Source organism: Tupaia chinensis, unplaced genomic scaffold (genome assembly GCF_000334495.1).
Source record: "Tupaia chinensis unplaced genomic scaffold, TupChi_1.0 Scaffold000346_1, whole genome shotgun sequence".
In the NCBI taxonomy this organism is placed as follows: domain Eukaryota; kingdom Metazoa; phylum Chordata; class Mammalia; order Scandentia; family Tupaiidae; genus Tupaia; species Tupaia belangeri.
The window spans coordinates 2,121,123-2,140,828 of NW_006159840.1; the positions used below are offsets into that span (position 1 = coordinate 2,121,123).

Sequence of the window (19,706 nt, forward strand, 5' to 3'; positions counted from 1 at the left end):
GAGGGGACATAGAGGGGAACGGAATTCCCACAGGTAAGGAGTAAAAAATCAAAATAGTACTGACGAAGCAGAGCTCTAGGAGTTAGGGTGAGAGGAATTCAGGTAGTGAGGGAAGAAAACTCAACTGCTGTGACTAGATTTCGGAAGTTCTAAGTCACAGCAGACTTGGCCAGAGCACTGATGTGATGGAAATGAATCGCGATTAGCATGAAGAGAGTGGGCGAATGGGCAGCAGAGGGAAGACCGGGCAGAGGAACTGTGTGGGCCCTGTGCAATTCCGGAGTAATAGCACATGCAAGCACCACAACTACAGAGCTAGAATAAAAAGCCGACACAAGAGACAAAAGCACCAGAGATCGGTTCCCAAAGAAACAAAATATGTGTTTGTTTCTTTTTAATGCTTTAAAATGTTTAAAATCTTTTGCCTTAGGGCACATACACTTGCTGCAAAGCAGAGAGACAGAGACAGTGAAAGGGAAAGTGAGAAACCACCCCAGGGGATGGCCACGCTGCAATCCCTTTTCCTCCATTCTCCTCCTGAGATTTTGGGCATGCACACACATGTGCCTGGGATAATTTTTAAGCTGCCAGATCCAGACTTGAACAGCAGTCGGCCATGTGAGAGTCCAGCGCCTTAACCACCACATCACTTGCTGGCCCCCTCGAGTTTGGATTTTTTAATTCACAAATTATTTCTAAACTATGAATGAACACATTTGATACTTTCTGATGTCATGCTGCACAATACACATTTTTGTGATGGTGGAAATGTTCTATAGCTGTACGAAAATGATAGCCACTAACATACTGAAAATTTTTTTAAAGAGATTTATTTAATATCATCTTTTTTTTTTTCTTTTTACTTTGACCAGACAGATACAGGCAGAGAGAGGGAGGGAAAATGAGAAAACAAGCTGCCAGGTCCGGGACTTGAACCATGGTTGGCCATGTGGGAGTCCAGTGCCTCAGCCACCATGCCACATGCTGGCCCCCTGAAATTATTTTATGATCATAAGAAATAGATTTTAACTTGATATTATTTTAATCTATGTAAACATGGATTAAAATGACCGCATATGTTCCAGCACAGACAAATGCATTCGGTTTAGTATACATTCATGAAATGAATGCGTAAAGAGAGGGAATAAAATTATACATGTAACATGTTCTAGACGGTTATATTCTTGTTACATATCTGCTATATTCTCGGCTCAACTGTTCTCAACTCTACTGACACCAAGAACCTCTATTTACCTTCCAATGACCTTTTTTAATTTATCCATTCTTTCTTGCAATAGTCTAGAATGGATTAGAGACAGTTACACAGATGAAATTAGATTAAAAATGGAAAGAATACAAAATAATAAGAAACTACCAAGGACAAAGAATAAAGGTAACATACAGAAATATATGCCATAAAATGTTATAGCTGCTAAAGACAAGCTTTGGAAGTTCTAATCTTCCCAGGGGTCAAAAAAGAGGAAACGCATGGCTTCCAAGTGTGACCCAGGAGAAGCAGTGTTTTCCCTAGTCTGAAGTTTCAATGCCTTAGCTCGTCAAAGGAGTCATCGCACCACATCGTGAAACCCTCCTCAAGCTGTGAGCCACGGCTTGGCGCGGTCCTGCTCCAGAGTTGGAGAAGGAGAGCGAACTGGTCCATAGCGAGGGTTCCACGAGGCGGGTTGGTACTGGGGGGAGAAGCGGGTGCATGGGGACAAGTCGGGGTCTCTGAGCCAGTGGTTCCCTGAGGCTCACACTTGTCCCTGGAAACATGAGAGAGCTCCATCCTTAATGGAAGACCCCTGTTTTCTCATGTTAGCTTTAGTTGGTTCTGGTTCTGTATCTGCCAGCCAGAGGAGTTTCTGTGCAGATAAATGTCTTCCAGGAGTTGACAAAGAGGAGACTCCATGTTCATGGGCAACGTCCTCAAATGGCAGCTCTGAGAAGGTCTCCTGCACTGCCCAGCACTGTGAGCCGAGAGGCACAATGCAAGTCGCACTCAGCCAGGCATTCACAGAGCCTCACTTCGTCTGCGCCCTCACGGCCTGTTCTCCACCAAAAGGGGAAAGTGCACGACTCACCACAAATCAATGTTAATCATTCTGTATTGGGTTGTCGGAAAAGTCACGACACATTTTTGCGAAGAAAAACATGGAAGAATGTCAGGACTTTTCCAACGACCCAACAGAAGTACTGGCGATGTATCTTTGTTTTTCACAAATATGTTGTGATGCTCATCCATTTTGTTCTGCAGCTAGACATCTAAACGTCGTCTCCAGCAACCCCCTCTCTCCTCCCTTCCTCCCATAGGCAGTCCACCTCAAGTCTTGTCAAATGCAACTTCGGCATCACTCTTGCTAGCTCCAGCACCACGTAGAACAAGCTGGCGCCATTCCCAGTCCTCCATGTGCTAAGCACTAATTCCTGGTCTTTCCTCTCTACTCCTGCCCTTTGGAATCATTTTCCTCCCTCCAACCAGAGGGGTCTTTAAAAAATGCAAATATGGTATTTTCACTTACCCTGTTTGAAGCTTCAAAGGTCTGACTTCTAGAGATTTTACAGAAAGACCAAGGTCTTTATTACAGCCTTGACGTGCAGACCGGCTTGGTCCCGCCTGATTTCGTGGTCTCTTCTCACTATGATCCGCCCACGTTGGTCTTTCCAGCTTCACGCTGGCTTTACTCCACGTTTTCTGCTCTGCCCCACCTCCTTCATTTCTTTCCCTCTTATCTAAATCAATAATTCTATATCTGCACGGTTATTAGCGAATTGTAGCGCCAATTAAGAATGTATCTCTTCTGCAAACTTTGTTCCCCTTTGCCTTTAGCACAGCTGGAAATGTAACAGATATTACTTCCTATAAAATGGACACAATGATGCAATCTGCTTTATATCTTGTTCTAAGGATACACATTATATAGAATGGAGTTGTACACAAATGTTTTTGTTTTCACTGAGGCGATAAAAACCATACTTTATTGGGACCAGCAGTTAGTGTAATGGCTATGTTACTGGATTCCCATGTAGTCAACCGCCGAGTATGAGTCCTGGACAAGGTGGCTTAAACTCACACTGGGCGCATGTGCGTGCGTGCCCAGGATCCCGAGAGGAGAATGGAGAAGGGACAGTGGCGTGGCCATCCCCCGGGGAGTGATTTCTCGCTTTCTGTCTCTCTGTCTCTTTCTGCCTTTCTGGCGAGCACATACGCCCTATAGCAAAAACCTCTCAAAAACAGCAAACAAACAAAAACATAAAAAAACCCATACCTTATTGTTCAATAAGGTGCCACAGTCAAAATATTTCCAAAAAATGTGACTATGGATATGTTTTTAAAATAAAATTAAGGTCTACTTCCATGTTAAGAGAAAAAGATTTTAAACTGTTTGCATAAGTTTTAAAAAATTCAGTAATTAATTATGCGTTTCTGTGTAAAATAAAAACAACAAAATTATTAGGGTACTTTATGTAATATGAATAATTAGTATTTGCACTGGAAATCTATTTCTCTACAATATAGTTATAGTCTCAGAAGGAAAATGTATTCTTAAAACAATTGCTAAATGCCTTCAATTCAAGGTATTTGGTATTAAATCCCTCAGGCATCAAAATAGCTCTGTAGTCTTTTCCAAAATAGTATGTCAAGCATTCTTAAACACATAGTTTATTGGCTTCAGAAAAGCAACTGCAAATGTTTTCTCTTATATTCCGAATCCTGAAAAAAAGTCTCCATTGCTAAGCTCTGACAAATGTGCCTCCTCCTACCACACTGGGTTCCTTCACAAACACACAATTCATAATTACAAGCAATTTTGTAAAATGCACGCTGTTTTCCCTGGAGACCAGAATGCCTTGGAGTAGTTATTTATGTAATTGGGTAATTTTCTGAAATGCGTATTATTTACTTGAGTCTCATTTCAGTCTCACTGGTAAACAGTATATCCCTGTTAACCGTTATTATCCCCCAAAAGCTTCCACGATTTTCAGTGCTATTTTAATATTCCCATAAGCACATCACATTGCCAGGGGTGTGGATCACAAGCAGAAGCTACGTGTGTCAGTCTCTTTATTTAAATGACAAGGTGGCTTCCTTTTCCCTGCACTGAGGGTTTCCATGGTATAGGCATGGCAGAAAGCGAACAGGACTCTCAAACGTTCTTATGATTTAGACCATGTGTTAGCTGGTTGCAAATCTCATGATCAGCTTTATAGCTGTTTTTCTACCTTGATTTATTTTTATTTTTGGCTCAGAAGGAAGAATGGCAAAATTGCAGCCTAGAGCTTTGCTCTGGAAAAGAAAGTTTGAGTTGTGCTGCTGTTGATTTACACCCAGCGCGCTATCCTTAGCATGAATGTACCGTTAAGCAGACTTCACAGGTAATTACTTCTGCTACTGATATGACGAGACTACAGAAACTGTACATAGCCCAGAACAATACCCAGTTCCTGAAACCGTGCCTTCTAAAGTGGTACATTAGGTAAATAAATTCTGATGATGGTGGTAGTATTTCACCAAACAAGAGCTTTTACTTCCTCTGAAGCCAACATCTTTTACTACTTGCATAGTTAAAAATGAACAGTAAAAACTCACCAAGATCGTTGATTTCACTGAAGTGAATAATAGAAAGTAAACAGTCTTTAACTAAAAGGAGCACGTTCAAATTAAAATAGGAGAAATCCAAAAGAAAAATTGTTTTTTTCTCCTGCTCAGATAGGGAAATGTCCTAAATTATTTTACTTTTAGGTCTTACTATTTTTAGACTGACCATTTTACTTCAGTGCACAATATTTTAATAGAATTCTGGTTTTCCCTCTATCTAAGTTAGAAAGAAATTAAAATGTGGTCTTCGGCATTTTGCAAGGATGTTACTTTAATTCATAAAGGAAAACAGATAGTTCTTTTATTTATTATTCAAAAAAATACAATATCAACAAAACTAAATTACTTTTTAAAAGTTTCTACTATAGAGACCAGCAGTTGGCATAATGGCTATGTCGCTGGATTCCTATGTAGCTGACCACAGCTCGAGTCCTGGACCTGGTGGCTTAAACTCACACCGGGCATAAGTACATGCGTGCCCAAGATCCCAAGAGGAGAATAAAGAAGGGATTGTGGCGTGGCCATCCCCCCTGGAGGTGTTTTTTGCTCTCTCTCTCTCTCTCTCTCTCGCTCTCTGTCTGTCTTTCTGGCGAGTGTATGTGCCCTATAGCAAAAACCTCTAAAAAAAAAAAAAGTTTCTACTATGAGTTGGGGACTGTAGGTCCCATTATTTTCTGTTGTAATTTTGAATAAGAACCTTAGTTTCTAGAACAGAACGTCTTACACAGACTGATCATTCTTCCATGTAGATTATTTCTTGATATGTCTTCTGGCCAACCTAGCCCCATGTCTCCATGGAGCACAGTTTGATAAACACTGATCTAGAGATATCACAAGGAGACTGATATGCCAGAGTATCTTGCATCTCCATTACTAAGTGCTTTCTCCACTTATGGATCTGATGGTGTTTACTCACACTGAGTCTGATCAATTTCATAGAAGCAATACATAGTAACTCATAGCATAGGGGCCAACAGCCAAGAAACATGGCATCTCTGAGGTGGAAGAGACCCTAGACACGAACAAGTCTTGTGAATATATGAAAAGAGAAAATTAGCTCTGAGTAATTTCAGGTAGATCTATGCTGCATGTAGCTTCCTAAAAGTCTTAGTTTATTCACCTACAATATGAGATTATAAATATCAACCACATGGAATGGTTGTGAGGCTTAACAAAGACAATGTATGCAGAAGACCTGCCTGGCTGTCCAGTAACTAGTAAGTAATCCGACTCAGTTACTGGGTGTCCACTTGGTGGTGGTCAGGGCCCACCCCATGACTTACGTAGGTCAGTACTGTTCCTACCACAGAGTCCAATTAGAGGAACGAGTACAAGGAAACCAACGCACGCGCTTGACCGCAGACCCTGAAGAACAAACGAGACAAATGATACCCTGTCCCTTGGGAATATCAGGATGGCAGAAAAAAAAATACAGAGACAGAGCCCTCAACATTAACCACTGTATTTCTGATGAGCCTCTCAGGGTACACTAGGAATTCGCTAATTATAACAAGTGCAGTAAACACAGTTTGAAGTCACCATTAACTTAGGCTACTCAGATATTTCTAAGTTTTTCTTGAAGGTTATTGCTCCTAATTATGGTAATGAATTTGTACAGGCTTAGGGAAGTAAGGATTTTCTGGACATTGAATCAGAGGAGATAGCACCCCGACTCCATGTGTGGCCGGGTTGAGAACCCCATCCATGAAAATAACCCTAGAGTCTCATGTTGTCTCTGTCTTTGGTGAGGCATTACTGAAAATTAAATGTGTATCTGAATGGTGTTTTCTGTTGACTAATATATATAAAAAGTTACATTTTATTAATTCCTTAAATGGCTTATTTAAAAGAATAAATGGATGACTTTATATTTCTAGTTTGTTCAAATTGAATCTACTGCATTATGTTTTTTTTCCTCACAGAGTAAGATATGAGTAATGTTTAAAAATCAGACAAACAGGTATTTCAGATCCTTGAAGTGACCGAACAATAAATGGGCTTCTAAGGGAAGTTATGATATTCTTTTGAAAGTCCTTAAAAACAGGGATGCTTACCTGCTAGGGATGGCTTAAATGCATCTGAGACAGATTAAAAGGGAAAACATCTATATGTCACAGAACTATTATTTTGTGACAGGTTTTTTTTTTTTTTTTCAATTACTTACAAGTCTGTATTTGATATGTTTACAGATCTTGATGTCAACTGTATCTCTTTCGGTAGGCCTCAGTCAAAGGAGTTAGACACCCATTGGTCTAGGTCAGCTTCCCCACAATTGTGGTTGAGAACCTCTATCTGCAGGAGTCGTGTCTAGTGGTGTAAAATGCAGTGGGGAGAATGTGGTTAACTACAGCTTATTGCAGATACTGCTTCAAATGGTTGAAATGCGGGTATGCTAATCACCCAGATTTAATCATCACGCATTGGATTCATGTACTGAATAATCACATTGTAACAATTATTAAGTTAATAAAAATCAGCAATTAGAAAACAAGACAAAATGAGTATGAATATCAATATTGATTTAATACAACACTGTTGCTATTTTACGTGCATTTAACCCATACATACACACACAAACAAATTAAAGAATAATATAAAAAAATAAATCAAAATAGGAGTCCCAATGTTTTTTCCCCATAACATACTGGATGATAATCTGAGTTCACTTTTTTAATAGCCCTCTCAACTCTTCTAGAATACTGCAATTCAAAGTTTAGCCTGCATATTTGTTCAAAATTATACTTGATTAGAGTCCAAAAGCACAAACAAATTTACTTCTTACTTGCCGATGGCTTATTAAAACACAAAATTTTTGAGAAAAAAACATGGGAGTTACATTAACAACTCAGTGGAAGCCTATCAATGCCGTCAGTAAAAAGGCGAAATTATACACAATGGCAGCTTCATAGTCATTTACATCCTTACATCTGTCCTTTTCTATGAGAAACTAATATGGTGAATTCATGACACAGAGTAAGTCTAATTTAAGAATTTCAATAAGAACCTCATAAATGACTTTTAAAATATTTGTACTTGTTTTGGTTTTGTTTGATTTTAGGTTTTTGCCATAGGGTGCATGTGCTCACCAGAGATAGGAAGACAGTGAGAGGGAAATGAAAAGTCACCCCTTAGGGAGGACGGCCATTCCACAACCCCTTCTCCTCCATTCTCTTCCTGGGGTTTTGGAATGGCCGTCCATGCACTCATGTCTGGTGTGTTTTTCAGATCACCAGGTCTGAGACTTCAACCATGGTGGGCAATGTGGAAGTCCAGCTCCTTAACCACTATGCTACCTGCTGTCTCCTCAAAGTAGTTTATTTATTTATTTATTTTTGAGAGAGAGTTTTGCTGTAAGGTACATGTGGTCTCCAGAGGGACAGAGGAACAGAATATGAGAAATCACCCCCTCCCTCCCCCCAGGGGGATAGCCACATCACAATCCCTTTTCCTCCATTCTCTTGGGATCTTGGGCAGACACACACATGGGCCCAGCATGAGTTTATCTTAATTTATTTATTTAATTTATTTAATTAATTAACTCTTTTTTTTTTTTTTTAACAGAGATTTTGTTATAGGGCACATGTGCTTGATGGAGAAACAGAAAGACAGAAAGTGAGAAATTACCCTCTGGGGGAATGGCCATGCCACAATCCCTTCTCTTCTCGGGATTTTGGTCACATATGTACATACACCAGGTGTGAGTTTCAAACCACTGTTTCTAAGACTTGAACCTCAGTCAACTATGTGGGAATCCAGCAAGGTAACCATTATTCCATCTAATAGTCTCCGAACGTGCCCAGTATGAGGTTTAAGCTGCCGGGTCCTGGAGTCGACCATGATCAACTGGGAGTCAGTCTAATGGCATAACCATTTCAACATCTGCTGGTCCTCAAAGTATTTGTTTTTACAAACATATGTATGTAACATTTATACTTCTTAGAATGTTAATGCCTCATTCAAAGGAATTCATTATTTTCACAAATTATTATTTTGTAGAAAATGTCAGAAAGAAAATGAGATTTTCACTTCTTAGCCATGAAACCTCAATTAAACCTAAGTTGCAGCTTAAGGCTTCCCACTGGAATTGCAAGTTTCTAGAACACCTTCTGATGATGGTGTACCTGACTGCTGGTGAAGAGAAGCTGCCAGACAGACTGTGTACCAGGAACTGTGCTGGTAACCTAAATATCCAGTGTGATTGAATCATCTCTGCATTCAGCATTATTTTCATTTTAAAAAGAACATGTCAGCTCAACCTCTAATAGAGCAGATCTGTAATTGACCCAGTACTGTCCGAGTACAATGTCTACACTCTGCCTGTGATTCCTGAATACTAGATGGCTGACCAAGTCTGCCACTCGGGAGCTGTGCTACCCACAACCCCAAGGAACTCCTCTGACAGAGAATGCCCCGTGTCTTCCCAAATTCTTACTTCCTCTCTGTCCTAGGCCTTCTTTAGTTAAGACCACATTACCCAGGCTCCCTGGTAGCAGGTAGGGGCAAATGACTAAGTCCTTGCCCATTAAGGAGTGGAGAAATGTGGGCCATGTCTGAGCCAAGGTTTATACGAAACATGAGTATCTTCATAATTTCCTTCCTCTCTGCCAGCAGCTGGACCCTCACATAGAGATGAGGCTTGATCATGCAGACCTTGACAAGGTCCAGTGGATGGTGGAGCCAACAAGTAGAAACTGCGCTTAGTAGGTAAACAGCCACTCACCTGCAATGCCTAGTCTGTGAACCATTACATTTCTGGCTTTACTGGTTACAGCAGTTTTGCTTACAATAATCAGGGGGAAAAAAAATTCTTTTTGGAGGACCCAGATCCTGACGTCCATCCTGGGAGAAATAAGGACTGAGACCTCAGATGTCTGAAGCACTGCCACCGCCGCCTCAAGGTCGACTGCATTTGTACTTTTCCAGAGGATGAAGAGTTAAGAGTGGCCTCCCTGAAGTGTCTGTTAGTGAGTCCAGGTTTTAAATGAGATCATTGGCAGAAGGCCCCCGCAGTCCTTAGGTGTCCTGGTGTTGGAGCTTAGGAATTGAGCCAACACCGAGCATGGGCAGGGGACGTGGGAAGGATGGCAAACAGGCATGTCCGGAGGCATAGCTGGCAGTTTAAGCCTGTGGGCAGAACTTCTCCTGTCCACCCGCCTTCTCTGCATTTGGGGATATCAGCATTTGGAAACTATTTCAGAATCTAGAAATCGGCTGTTAAGGACTTAACTTGTGGCCCCCCCAAATCCGTTACAGTCCTGACCTCGGTACCTCAGATTGTGGCTGTGTTTGAAGACAGGGCCTTGAGAGAGGTAACTAGGCAAGAAGAGGCCATTGTGTGTGTGGGGCTTTATCTAATATGACTGGAGTCATGTTAAGAAAAGGAGACTAGGACAGACAGACATGGAGGACAGACCACGTGAAGACACGAGGAGGAGGCAGCCATGGGCCACAGACAGAGGCCTGGGAGAAACCCACCTGCCAGCTCATGAACCTCAGCTTCCAGCACCGGAACGTGGGCCCCTACATTCCTGTTGTTTTAGCCACCCAGTGACACCCAGGGACTGTGTGACAGTAGCCCTGGCACCCTAGCACAGTGGTCTACCCCAAATCCCTGCTACGCAGGAGCATGACAAAGAGCTGTTCCTTTTACATGGAGGCCAGAGAGGAGGAGAGGGTCCCAGACTAAAGTCAGACGAAGAATGCCATTTCCTTAAATGCTGTTCTCATTCCTCCTTCCTCTAAGTATTTCCACGGCCTTTCATACAGCGCTTTCCTTGTAAACAGAGAATTCCAAGATAGATTGTTTCTAGTAAAGGTTCAAAAACAAGAAGGCACAAGAAATAATATTTTCCCAACTTCTGAGTAGAAGAACATATAAGATAACCTGCAGGACATTCAGATTTTACTGGAAATAAATAATACGACTGCTTGGTTCAGGTACTATATATTTATTTCTATCTTGACATTAGATTATTAAACCACTCCCCCGCTTGTTAAATCGGTATGCCTTTACAACACCACGTTCTCTCACTGTCCTGCTTCGGAACCAAATGGCATAAACTCTCATGAATATGTAAATCAACCCCTATAAGCACATTATTAATTATTTCAAAGATAGTTGGAGGTCAGCCGCTCATAGCAATTTCTATGCATGAAGTCTCATTAACACGAGACACCACACAGTGAGGAGGAGCAGAGTTGTATCGCTGTGACCGAGGGTGTGTGTTTAGGTGGCTGAACTCGTCTCGTACTGAATGCAGCACCAGCAGGCTTGGAGCGCATGGCTTTGGTGAGGACGATGGTAGTGGTGACCAAGGAACAGTCTATACTAGAACATTGCTCTACAAAACCACAACCGTCTGAATCAGGAAGTGTGTATTTAAAATCAAAACACTGTCTGCCTCAAATAAACTGAAATGGTCTCGACCTGGAGGACACTGACGGCCCTGTTTTCTTCTGCAATTAACCTGTGGCTAGTTGCAGACAACATCGCTCCTGAAGCTCCAGAACACATTTCATCTCCGGAGACACCAGAGGGTGTTGCCCACTGTGTCTTTAATGTGCTGCACTGCTTAGCCTCAGCTGCTGTAAGGCAGCTTCTGTTTAGTGGTTTTAGCAATAGAAATGGTCCAATATACACAAGTGATAAGCTGAGGTGGAACCCCCCAAGAAGCCCAGTGGGCAGTAGTTGGTAGCGGCACATGCAACACAGAAAACATAGGGATATTTAACACCGTAGTGAGCTGTACTTTTCTCAATTCAACATACAGATACAAGACTCTAGTTCTCTGCAATAAAATCATCTCAATTTCTAAGCAGTTCTTTCTAATTACTATTACAGTTTGCTTCTATATCTCTGATCTAAGCTCAACATTTTTCTAATGGAAAAGATAGTAGACTATTTCCATACCCAGTAACAACCTAAAGGAGGAAGATAAATATAAATTTAGCCATTACCCAGTATAATCATCAAATGCATAAAACAAATACAGGAATGAAGATCCCGAATATTGGCATGGTGTGTACATGTATTCAGTTTCATGACGAGGGGTGTTGCTGGAGTTCTGGGCCAGAAAATTTGGCAAAATCTTTCAAGCATCAGTGTGAAAGTTAAAAGCAGGCCAATACCTGGATTATTTAGGGAGTATGCAGAGGTGCTGATGTAGTGAAGAAAAGCAGGGATGACTACCACCGGGGTCAGTTAGTCATACGTAAGCTAGAGGAGGAGCTGTGGTGGGAGGGATCTTCCGGAGGGATCCTGGGATGCGGGCCCTGTGCCTTTCCTGGCCGGTACTGTGACGACAGAGGTCCTCCACAGCAGACCTGTAACTATCCACATGTGTTTAAGGGCCGTTGTATACGCATGGCATGGCTCTTGATAAATGCAAGAATATATCAGACCATTTCATATGATACACGTAAGGCTCAATTAATCCTCTGCTGGCTACTGTTACAATCCTTCCATCCTTGGAAGAGCCTCTATGCTAAGAAAGCAGGGGGCACAGATTCCACAGTCGTGCTCACTGCTAGCAAGCTAGGGGAATGGAATTCAGACATGTGTATCTATGTCCATCTATAGTTGTGTCTATATAAAATTAAAAGAAGAAGGAAGCCTAAAGGTACCTGGTTTGGACAACTGATTATTATCTTCAGCTTTTACAAGTATCTTTCCAAATTTTCTGGATAAGTGATAAACTTACATTTGAAATTGGTTGCTTTTGCACTTAGAAACCACAGGTAGAAAGCTCTTTTTAAGACCTGGAGGCAGAGATGGGTGGAGAGAAAGTATTTTTGCCTTCTCTGCTAGCTATTCGGAACAGTCCCACTTCACTTCTGTTTTCTAATACGTTATTTTATTTTTGTCCACTTGATGAGATGTGGGAAAAGATGGGGGGAAAGATGGTTTGGAAAGTAGAAACGTAAGCAAAGTAGGCATCGGGGATGAAGCTGATTTGGGCATGGGATTCCCCCTAGAGACAAAGGGAAGATGCTGCTGGCGGTATCAGAGGCGAGCAGAACTGCTTCATCCATAACTCACTAAAGACTCACGCACGCATCAAACAAGCGCACGATTCCGCTGCTATCTCGGAAGTAGGATTCTATGAAGACAGCATTTCCAAGGCCAAAAAGATGACCAAACAGGCCGTCCTTGCTGATCCAGCTCAAAGGAGCTCTGGAACACCATCGATTTTGTCCTACAGTTCTCTTTCTGGTCCTTGTCCATGTACCAGTCACTCCTTATAATGAAGTTATTTGATTGAGTGTTGTTCCTGTTGCAAGCAGGGCAAGGAAAGCTGAAAAGCCATTCAATAAATTTTCCTTTTCACCACGCTCTCTACCCACGTTAGAAAGATACTGTGTGTTCACAGCCCTCTGCTTTCCCTCCTGGGCACATGGCCAGACCATATTTCCCACTCCCTCCCTCCCACCTCCACGCTCACTCCCAACGCACACGCCGTGTGGTTCAGTGGGGCCTTGCGGCTGCTTCCTGGATAAAGAGCCTGGGAAGGAGTGATGTGCTTTGTTTCTGAGCCTGCCCTCTAGAGTCTCCACTGTGGTGCATGGTTCTCTGCCTTCCTGTGCCCACTGGGCCCAGCAAAAGCATCAAGCAGTCACTCCAAGGCCACTGAGGAAAACCACCAAAGGAAGGAGAAGTCAAGAGACGAGACCCCTGAATGATGGTGTGGAGCAGGAGCCTCGCGGATGACCTCCACTGGACCACAACACGAGTTGGAGAAAAACCGTGACTTTGTTAAGCCACTAAAATTCCAGCATTGCTTAGAGAGATTGCACTGCATACTGCCCTGCTTCACGTTGCCTCATACACCCAAGTCAAAGTAAAACTATCGAAACAACTAAGCCACCCACAAATACAAAACAGAAGGGAGTTAAGAGTTAATCTCAGGAAATTAGGAAGTTTGATTTCATTTCAAGGCAGAAAAATCATTAGCTTGAGCTCTGTGTGTGTCAGGGGCTTAATTCCTGGTGCTGCCATCACCCTGGTGGCTGCTGGAATTATGCAGGATCCAGGCGAAGATGATGCCTGGTGTGTTTCAGAGAGAGACAGACATGCAGACCCACAGAGAATGTGTGTAGACAGGCTTCTTGACAGTTCTTGGAAGGCTTCTTAAAGTTTATTATATGAATTTCCAAACTGCTTTTAGAAATAAATGAATTTATATTTCTTTTTTCTTTTTTTAGAGTATTTGTTTGTTTGTTTGTTTGTTTTGCTATAGGGTGAGTACACTTGCCAGAAATACAGAGACAGACAGAGAGACAGAAAGCGAGAAATCACCCCCCAGGGGGAATGGCCACACCGCAATCCTTTCTCCTCCATTCTCCTCTCGGGATCTTGGACACGCACGCACACGCACCCAGTGTGAGTTTGAGCCACTGGGTCTGGGACTCAAACCATGGTCGACTACATGGGAGTCCAGCAACATAGCCATTACGCCAACTGCTGGTCCCATGAATTTATATTTCTATTTGTGATGAATGTGTGCCCACAGTTTACACTCTTAAAGCATCTTTAAAAATTAACTTTGAGAGACAGTGGCACCTCCAACAGGGTCTTCATGCCACAATCCTTTCCCCTGCCCAGCAGCCAGCATCACGGGTTGGCCAGGTGGGGACCCATGGCCATTGCAGATGGTCTCCAACACTGCGCAGCAGCACCCCTACTGCCTGTGTCACCACGCCAGGGCCTAAGTTAGCCACTCTTTAACAATGAGTGCTGTTCAACTTTTAATATTTAATAGTAGTGGACATCTGTATATATTCTTCAGCGATTCACCTTTATAGTTCTTATATTTCCAGTGTGGTTTTAGGAATTATATTGCTTTGTGAGTGTCTGAGAAAGCAATGTTTGACAGCCAAAAACCAATGATTTTTTAGTGGCTTCTATGCGTACCTTCCTTAATAGCTATCTGGAACTCAGGCTTCATGACCCTCCTGCAGCTGGAATAACTCCGCATCTCACAAACTACCTGTCTTCTGCTGCAGCTCTGCCGACAAAGGCACTGGGCCCTGACGGACTACCTGCAAGTGCCAGACACTGCACTGCAAGTTAGATGAAAACTGGAATTACATGAAAAGTGACCTGGGAAAGAAAAGGAAATGAAAGCGGATGGGCTTGTATCACACTATGACCATGTCTCAGGTAGGCCAGGCAGAGGGCTGGAACTATGCTCTTAGATAGCCAGAGACCACAGGGAATCCGTGCTGCCAGGGCTCCTAACTGGCTGGTGCACAGTCACCATCATACAAATTCCAGAGCAGCACTCTAAAAGAAATCAACCTAAATACTTGAAGCCTCACCAAGTTCTACGAATGACTAACAAGGGTAAGAGCAGATACTGAGGGTGTGGTGGGATTTCAGAATAATTCCTGGGCTAGAAGGCTGTGACAGCAGGTACAGCCAAGAGAGCTGCACATTTCAGAGTCAGCATGAGATTTCCCCTGAAGCCCATGCCTTCATCCAAGAGTGTCAAAGGTTCTGTAAACAGGATGTTTGGCTGTGTTTGCTGATCTTATTTTCAATGCCATCAGCATTTATTGAAAAATCTATGCTGGTTAGCAAATCAAATCACCCACAAGCAAAACAGACAAGGGAAGGGGAGATTTTTGCACTTATTAATGCTGCAGTCCATTCAAAGCATCTTGCTGTTCGCAGAATGTTAACTCTGCCATAGTTCTCAAACTTAAACCTGGAGGCCTGAACAAATACTGATGCTCTCGCTGAAGGGGTCTCATTTATTTGACTTGAGGCATGGCCTGGGCACTGGGGTCTTGAGAAGGTTCCTCATGCTCACAAGTGCAGCTTGGGTTCTGGGCTTGAGAACTACACCCGGAGAGAAGCGAGCAGTTGAGTGTTGGGAGCCTGAGCTCTGGAGTCAACCCATCTGGTTGAAGGCTCAGCCCTACAGTTCCTGACTGGGATCCCGCATACTTAATCATATTGAGCCTGCTACAGTTTGGGAATGAGTTGAAGGGTGGAGACTTCATCTGATTGAAAGAGGGGGCCTTTGGGAAGTGACTGGGATTGCATGAGATCACAGGGTGAGTCCCCTTGACTGACTCCTGATGGCTTTATATGAAGAGCAGGCAAAGGGACACATGCTCTGTGGTTTTTTATTAAAGAGAGTTTTTGTTACAGGGCATGTGCACTTGCCAGAGAGAAAGAGAGACAGAAAGCAAGGAATCACCCTCAAGGGGGGATGGTCATGCATAATCCCTTCTCCCATTTCCTCTCAGGATTTTGGGCCCACACACACACACACACACACACACACACACATACACACGCACGTACTCAGCATGTTTTTAAGCCACTGGGTCTGGGATTTGAACCACAGTCGACTACATGGGAGTCCAGCGACATAATCATTATGCCATCTGCTGGTCCCAACACATGCTCTGCTCTCACTCTGTCTCGTCACGTGATGCCCTGCTCCACCTCACAACTCTGCAGAGTCCTTTCCAAGAAGATCCTCACCAGATGTGGCTCTTGCCTCAAACCTCCAAAACTGTGAGCTAACTAAATCTCTACTTTTCATAAAACATCAGACTAGGATATTCAGTTATTAAGCAACAGAGAACAAACTAAAACAAAGCCTTTAAATCATTCTCTGTAAAATAAAATAATTATTACTTTTCAGGTTCATAGTTGGCTTAAACATGGAATAGTACTAAAAATTAAAATATTCTTCTGTCGACCTTTTTTCCTACAGAATTTTCAAAGGTATTACACTTTGTTGTTTATAGGCTTATCTATCCACATATTAATTAAAACCACAAGAGACAGAGCCATGACTCTCTGGATTTGTACATCAGCCCCATCATTTGCTTGCTAAATTACCATGTGTAATTTAATTAACTTCTCTTGAGCTTAATTCTTTCATTGACAAAATAAGAACAACAACAGCACTCATTCCAGTAGGGCTTTGCGGGGATCACGTGGATGTAAACGTATAAGCACCACATGTGACGCCTTACATGGAGTAAGTGCTCGTGTCAGCGCTGGCCAGTACTCACTCTTGACTCCTAGGAAATGAGCCTTAGCAACTTACCCTCAGAATGTGACAGATTCTGGTCACGTGAGGAGCTCACTAGGAGAGCAAGGTTGGTACTTGGAAGGTGTTCGAAAGCAGTTTTAACTATCTCTCATGAAATTTTGTTAGTGAGTGAGACTGGTCCATGGCTGACTACTCACCTTGCATGTATATGTCTGACACTGAGCTTTGAAGGTGTAGCTTAAGGAGCTCAAAGAGGCTTGAAAGAGTAGATTATGGGGAAAAGGAACATCTTATTACGTAAGTTTTGGTAGTAAGAGGTATTGGTTACTTATGTGGAAATGAATGTGTTAGAACTGCTGAAGTTGGCTGACAACCTTTATGGGAATGTTCTGGAGCACCATGAGTCCAGAAAGGCTTTCCTCTCCACACCTGATGACAAGACCTGGCTTAGATTTCAAAGCTTCCCTGCAGTGGTCAGACTTCTATAAAGCTGCCCTTTCAATAAGTTTTTAGTCCCTTCATAGAATGAACCAACATTTTTGCTTTTTGACAATATGAAAATATGTATGCACTCAAGTCTATTAGTTTTAGGAATCTTTGCAATAAAAAACAAAAACTAAGTGTTAGCTCAGTAACAGGATTTTGGCCAAGGGAGAAAGTAACCACAGTTGTAACATTGGTGACTATAAACAAAAATTCCATAACTCTGAATTTTACTGAAAAAATAAGTATTACTAATATTGTAATTTGTACTTAAAAAGGAAAAAAAAAACACAAACATTTCCTAGCTCTAGGCCCTGAAACAGTGATTAACCTAGTATCAGTGAGCACACGAAGCACCAAGATTTTGACTTCTAAATACAATTTTCTGTCAAAGATAATCAGAGCGCCTGAGCAAAATGACTGATTTCAGGTCATTGGGTAAGAGTTATAAGGAAGGCCTAAACTATCTTGTCAGTCAAATACTGGATAAGTGGAACAAGGGGGTTTATTGTAGTATTTCCCTTTACTTTTGCAATGTTGGAGATTTTCTTTTCTTTTATTTATTTATTTATTTATTTTTATTCGTTCATTCATTTTATTTTGATTTGACCAGAGAGAGACGCAGAGAGAAAGAGAAGGAAAGTGAGAAAGCAAGCCACCAGGTCCAGGACTTGAACCGTGGTCAGCCATGTGGGAGTGTCTAGCGTCTTAACCACTACACCACCTGCTGGTCCCGCATGTTGGAGATTTTCTATGATAAGAAGGTAAACATTTTTAAAAACTGTGAGGAATGACCTAATTATTAAAAGTAACTTCAGTATGAAGAGAAAATGTGAAAATGAATATTTAGAAATGTTTCCATTGTTTGTAGTTTTGTGAAAGAAAAACATTAGAAATAGCATTTTCCAATTTACAAATGATTGCTTCAATGGCTTTTGAATGCTTTTGTTAAAAATGTGAAAGCACAATACTTTTCAAATTAGTGTTCCTTAACAATGAATTGACACATATATTATGTGAACTTTCATAAAAGTTGCATTATTAGTAGATATAATTGAAAAGGGAGTATCATAATTTATAAAATCTACAGTGCAAATAGCTTCTTCCATTTGGATCTGTTTATAATTTTGAAGTTTTTTTTTTTTTTTTTAGCTATGAATGATATTAAAACTAAGTAATGAATTAAGTTGAACTTAAAACCTGACCTATGAATCAAGGTATCACATCATTTCAAAATGTGATTTTCAAAATCAATGAAGCATAGTTAATCATATTGCAATCATTAAAATGAAGTGAGGTAGGGAGTGCTACCTTGCTCTGTATATAAAAACTTAACTCAAAATGGTTCAGCAAACTAAATGTAAGATCTGTACTACTGGAAGAAAATAGGAATAAATCTTCATGATCTCACGTATGGCAATAGATTCTTATATTTGACACAAAAACATGAACAACTAAGGAAAAATATATAAATTGAACTTCATCAAAATTAAAAACTTTTGTTCATCTAAGAATGATAATAAGGAAGTAAAAAAAAGACATCTAGAATGGGAGAATTACATGCACATCATATATCTGCTAACAGTCTAATATTCAGATATATATAAAACTATTATAACTCAACAACAAAAAGATAAACCACACGATTTAAAAATGAGCAAAAGACTTAAACAGACACTCCTGTAAGGACGATGAGCCAGTGGCTAACAAGCACATAAGATATTCAATAGCATCAACCATTAAAGAAGTTAAGATCAAAGCCATAATCAGGTATCGCTTCACACTCACACTAGGATAGCTATTAAGAAAAACAATAGGAAAATAATAAGTACTGGCAAGGCTATGAGGAAACAGAAACCACTACACATTGCTGGGGCAATATAAATTGATGTCGTAGCTGTGGAAAACAGTTGGAATTCTCTGAAAAGTCAGACACAGAATTCTAATTCCAGGAATGTATCTAAGTGAAATGAAAACGTATGTCTACACAGAAACTGCACATGGATATTTATAGCTGTATTCATTATAATAGCCCCCAAACATGGAGACCACACAAATGCCCATCAACACATGAACAGCTAAACTGTGGTCCATCTCTACAATGAGCTATTATTCAGCCACAAAGAGAAAGGAAGCATGAATACATGCTACAACTTGGATGAACCTCAAAAACATTATACTAAGTGAAATAAGGCAGATAAAATGTCACATGTATGAATCCTTTTACATAAATAATCAAAGTGTTAATATATATAGAGAGAAAGCAGATTATCAGTGACTGGGACCAGGTCCATGGAGAATGGAATGACTACTTAATGGGTACGGGGTGTCCTTCTGACGTCATGAGAAAGTTCTGGAACTGTGTGTGTGGGGGGGAGAAGGGGTGAGAACCACACTATAAATGCACTACATGTCACTGAATTGTATACTTCAAAATGGTTAATTGTATGTTACAAGTATTACACCTCAAGTAATTATATATGTAATAACTACACAACAAGTAACAGCTGTTTGTAATGTTAGAAGATAAAAATTTTAATATTAAGTAGTCCAGTTTTATCTCAATCATCTTTCATTTCTTTCTCATATATATTCTTTCATATATTTTGGGT

The 19,706-nt window shown here is 41.2% G+C and overlaps 1 protein-coding gene across 3 annotated transcripts in view; it reads right to left on the reverse strand.

Moving 5' to 3' along the window:
- Nucleotides 1-19,706, reverse strand: part of PRKN (parkin RBR E3 ubiquitin protein ligase) — a 1,506,714-nt gene that overhangs the window by 465,420 nt on the left and 1,021,588 nt on the right. The window lies entirely within an intron of this gene.